The sequence below is a fragment of the Macrotis lagotis genome, chromosome 4 (genome assembly GCF_037893015.1).
Source record: "Macrotis lagotis isolate mMagLag1 chromosome 4, bilby.v1.9.chrom.fasta, whole genome shotgun sequence".
NCBI lineage: Eukaryota > Metazoa > Chordata > Mammalia > Peramelemorphia > Peramelidae > Macrotis > Macrotis lagotis.
In genome coordinates this window covers 186,682,986-186,688,291 of record NC_133661.1, presented here as the reverse complement: position 1 = coordinate 186,688,291, position 5,306 = coordinate 186,682,986, and the positions used below count along the sequence as shown (strand labels likewise).

The 5,306-nt window shown below is 36.2% G+C and overlaps 1 non-coding gene across 1 annotated transcript; it reads left to right on the top strand.

Annotated features, from left to right (window-relative positions):
- The first annotated feature begins 223 nt into the window (after positions 1–223).
- Positions 224–295, top strand: TRNAP-UGG (transfer RNA proline (anticodon UGG)). Its single transcript has one exon. It is a non-coding gene; the product is annotated as a tRNA-Pro (tRNA).
- Positions 296–5,306: the final 5,011 nt, after the last annotated feature.

Here is a 5,306-nt window from a genome sequence, read left to right as displayed (position 1 = left end):
AAATGCGTCAAAATATGTTATGTGGATTGAGATGAGATCAAAGAAATATAAGTCACTGAGAGTAAAGTGGAAAGTGAAATAAAGAAATGGAACGAAGGGAGGAAACTTTCTAAAAGTTTGGAGGAGGAAGATTTGTTATTAAAAGAATTTACCTTAAGGGAAACAATATAGCAAGTACTATACCAAAAATTACTATAAGAAAGGGAAGAGGTAAAAGAAGGTTGGCTCGTTGGTCTAGGGGTATGATTCTCGCTTTGGGTGCGAGAGGTCCCGGGTTCAAATCCCGGACGAGCCCTTACTTTTCAACTTCTATATGGTTCGCAACTTGGACTTTCCCATACTGCAGAAGGAATAGCACAAGAAAACAGAAGGTTTTCATTTAAATCACAGCCATTTTTATGTGGAGAGAAATTGTACTTTTTTTAAGACAAAATTTCCTTATATCCAAAACTGTATACTTCTTACAGTAGAAAGCAGGAGGGGGGGGGGGAGAGAAAGAGACAGAGAGAGAGAGAGAGAGAGAGAGAGAGAAGATAGAAGATATGAGAGAGAGAGAGAAGATATAAGAAAGAGAGCAACAGTTACAAAAGTGTGTAAGTGCAGGAGCAGAATGAGAAGATAGAAAGTCGTAATGGTAAAACCAAAAAAAGACAATTAGTTTAAAGAGAGGGAAGAGTCATATATTGTTTTTATTTATGCTCCAATTCTTAACTGTAATGACTGTGCCTGGAACTATCTTCTCATGGAAATGCTGACATGATTTTTTTTTCAGATGAGTAAGTGCAGTTTCCTTATGATTTCTGGTCTCTCTTGGAGAAGTGTGAGGGAGCAGTTTGAGAAGAGAAGAATCCAAGGCTTAAAAACAACAGTACAGTATATTCTGCAGGGGGCTATAATTTTTCTTTAATCGAGCTAAGGTTGTTGGACAAAGAGTGTTGAAATGTATAAGAGAAATTAAGAAGAGATATGAAACAGGAGATATAAAAAAGGAGAAACGTCAAAGAATAATTTATTTAGGGGATAGTGTTGTATTGTCTGTGTGTGTGTGTGTGTGTGTGTGTGTGTGTGTGTGTGTGTGTGTGTGTGTGTGGTAGCATATGAAAAATAATTGCAGATGAAAAGGAAGAGTTTTTGATTGACCTTTAAAAGACTAGAGAGTAAAGAAACGAACCCTTAAATTTATGAGAGTTCCTGGGTTCAAGTCACAACCCAACAATTTCGAGGCATCTCTGATTTTCACTTCCTTTTTTGCAGCCTTAGATTGGTATTTTATTTTATTTTATTTTTAGCGTCTTCTAGAGATGAAACCCTTGTCTCAGTGCCTTTCATTCTCCATTTTCCAGTCATTTCCCACAGACTTTATTTCCAATTTGGAAAAGGAGAAACAGGAGCACCTGGGAGGGAAGTTCCTGTTGGTAAGATAGTCTCGTGCTGGGGAGAAAAGTAGTAGAAGAGATAGTTCTAGACTCAGTCTCTAGTTTCTTGACCTTAGGAAAGGTCACTTCACCATCTCTGGGTCTCATGTTACTTCAGTGTAAAAATAAAGGACTTTTTCAGCTTTACTATCCTAGGAATAAAAGAAAATTCCCAACAAGTAATCATCTGTTCCAGAAAAAACAGTTCACCTCATCCTTCTATTGTACTTGGAATTTGTTCAATTTCAAGGAGATTTTTTTTCCACTTCGCTTTTGATTTTCTTAAAAATCCAGTTTAAAGTTTCAAAAATATTAAATTTCCTAGCTAGAAAATTTAGGGAGTAGCTAGGTGGTGTAGAGGATAAAGCACTAGCCCTGGAATCATGAGGACCTTAGTTCAAATCTGCCAGACACTTAATAATTACCTAGCTGTCACAATATTTGGCAAGTCATTTAACCCCACTGCCATAAAATAAATTTAAAAAGAAAAGAAAATTCAGGGTAAAAAAGATATTTAAATCCATTCACCAAAAGGACTAGAATAAAAATCAGATGCCTTAATCCACTTGGCCACATTTCTTTTGGCTCCTGAGTTTTTTTTTTCCTTTCCCCTTAGGGGAATTCTATCCCCCAGAATAAGAAAAAAAGACTTATCCTACATTATTTCATATAGTAGTCTCTAAAAATCAAGATATATAAAATTAGGATTGTTAAAACAAAAAGGTTCAATTATTTTTTGGTTCCCCTATGTACTTTTTAATTCACTTCAGGGTATGTAGTTTGTTCCCCTATATTTTCTCATATTTATATAACTCAGAGATATCCATGGGCAAAGACTGGCACAAATCTTGTGCTTATATACATTAAAAGGACCAATTTGTGGAATACTATCTCTGATTCCCTCATGAATGCTGATAAATCATCCTCATCATCCTTTCATGGGTCCTCATCCATATCATGCCCTCTAACTGTGGATGTATCTCCAAATCTCTGCCCATCATGCTCTTTTCTCTGTAATTTTGATTTCTCAGCCTCAGACCATCTGTGACTTCTGCCCCCCCACCTAAGCCCTGATCTAACCTGCCAGTCTGTGCCCTGCTTACCCCTTAATTTTATCAGAGTGGACAGCCTCAAATCCATACCTATGATTTCTGCCATTGTCAGAAAATTTTCTCCAGTGCTCCAAAGGCTTCTAATTCTGTTCCTTTCCTTATTTCTATTCTCACCTATGGAATGTCTGCTCCCTATTTAAGAAACTTGATTTTATCCTTAAAACTTTCTTTTTTTCCTTTCCTTTCCTGACTTTCACTGAAATTTAACTCCCTTTTGATAATTTAGCTTACCAACCCACACTTTCATTTTCATATTCCTATCCCCCAAGTCACTGGTCATGGTGGGAAAGTCAGAATATTCTTTGCTCCCCATTGTCACTTTCAGAAACTTCTTCTCCCACCATTACTCAGAAACCTCTCCTCCTTAGATGGTCTTTCAATCTGTATTTATTATCCAAATAAAATTCTGGTGGTAGTTTTCTACAACCTCCAGGATATTTGTTTTCCTTCCTCAAGGAGTTCAGTTCTAGACTCACAGTTTCTCCTCATCAACCTTGCCCTCACATTTAAGAGACTTCAATATACATATTGATCAGTTCCGCAACTAACTTCTTTCCTATGACCATCTCTATTTCATGTCAGCTTCCCACAAAGATGGTCATATTGTAGCTGCTGGCTACATGAGTTCTGATTTGCCTGTGAGGAATCATTATTCAGACTCTAGAAAGCAAGGGTAGAAATAAAACAAAAATTTATTAAAAGAAGTTACAACCCATAGGAAGGGATAGGGAGAGAGAGAGAAGAAGAGAGAGAGTATGATAAAAAGACAGCCAAGCATTGTTGGCTGGACCACAGGTCAGAGAACTCTGCAGCCCTGAGCTGAAGTTCAACCCAGTTTTTTTTTTTAGGTTTTTGCAAGGCAAATGGGGTTAAGTGGCTTGCCCAAGGCCACACAGCTAGGTAATTATTAAGTGTCTAAGACTGGACTTGAACCCAGGTACTCCTGACTCCAAGGCTGGTGCTTTATCCACTAGGCCACCTAGCCACCCCTCAACCCAGTTTTTATGTCTTGCCTCTCACCTAGAGGGCAAAAGGTGAACTCCCTTTTTCTTACTGGACCAAGAATTAGGTAGAGGGTAAAACCTAAGGAGATCAGGATACAAATTTTATATTAAACAATGAATCAATGGTATTGGGGATCTCTACCCAATTTGAGCAGATTGCAAATTGTTTCTGTTACAATCATAATTCTCTGCTTCTAGTAATTTACATGTCAAGAGTAGGTGGCAGTCAATTTATATCACCACCCAATTTCTACATTCACAATTCTCTTCATTTTCCTCCTGCATCATTCCCCATTAATAACACATATAAATTTTCCTCAAGGAAAAAAATTGAGCAAGTAAAAAGCAGAAATAATATAACAGAGAAGGCTATTTAACAGAAGTCCAATAATTAGGAAAAAAACTAAAAGGTGTATAAGGGGTTAAGAATTATAAGCCAGTATCAAAATAAGAAAATGGTTTCTAATATAACATAGATTCCTTGATGGATGCCACATAAGTTGTCATCAAAAGCTCAAAAATAGTATAAACAAATGTACAGAAAAAGTATTTTTAAAACTGCATGTATCCAAAAAGTAATCTGCAATAAAATTTTCTATTTTAGCTTTGGCCATGTTTAGAATGAACAAAAATTCCAGGTGAAGAATGGGCATTATCCTGATCCACTGGCTCACTTTCATACTTAATTATGATGGGCCTGGAATGATCATGGTAATTTGCTGTTACAGAGCTGAGAGGGACACGATGACGTGTTGCCTTTTTAAGTCATACAGACAATCCTTTTCAGTGAGCCAGATGAGGGATTCCTTTAAGAGAATCCTACCCCAGTTGAGGTTAGGGTCATTGTTTCAAAGGTCACTTACTCCATCTGCAATTTATCCCAATTATATTTAACATCAAACCCCATAGGGCTAAATGGCTTCATTGGCATATTGGCTTTCTATTTTATCATACCTGATGTCAGGCAGATCAATTATCAATATGTTGTAATATAGCAATTACCTATAATCAGAGCTTCAGGTGGCTTGAGCAATAAGAAGAACCGAGAGTTTGCCAGGCTGTAATTTGGTATGAGAGATTCAAGAAAAAAAATCATAATTCAGTTGTTGCTCATGTACCTAAGGACAGTGCTGTAAATGAAATGCAATAAACAGATTTTGAGAGGTAAAAACAACAACAATCCTAATTCATATTTTTTATAAAATCAACTTTTTTCAATGAACCCATTTAGTTACTATGTTTAAAGTAACTAAACATCTCCTGGCTAGGAGGTTTCCCTTCATCTCCATATTTCTCACATAACAACTGGTTAGAGATTGCCACAGAGAAATCTCAAACCATCATCATTATTTTATTTTCCTCATGTTACATAGGTGCTTTTCCCTCAAAGTAAATAACCACAGTTTAGTCTCAGTTTACATATATAGCTAGAAATTTCTACACATAAACTTTTAACTATTAGCCTTCTTCAGAATACAAATTATTACTTCCAGAATTCTTAAAAAAAACATTAGAACATCTTAGTTAACTTTTAATTTCTAACATGTGTTATTGATTCCTATGCAATTAAACAATAGTAAAAACAACCAGCCATTCAAGTCAATTAACAACATGAGTTATTATACATGAATCCAGATGTATCCCAGAGGGCAGTCATAATTTGTGATATTTGCCGTACCACCCCTTCAAAGCAATCACATGTTAATTCCAGGCTTTAACATTATAGTATTCAAATAGCTTACTTGTTCACAAGAGAACCAAATGTAACTATTTCA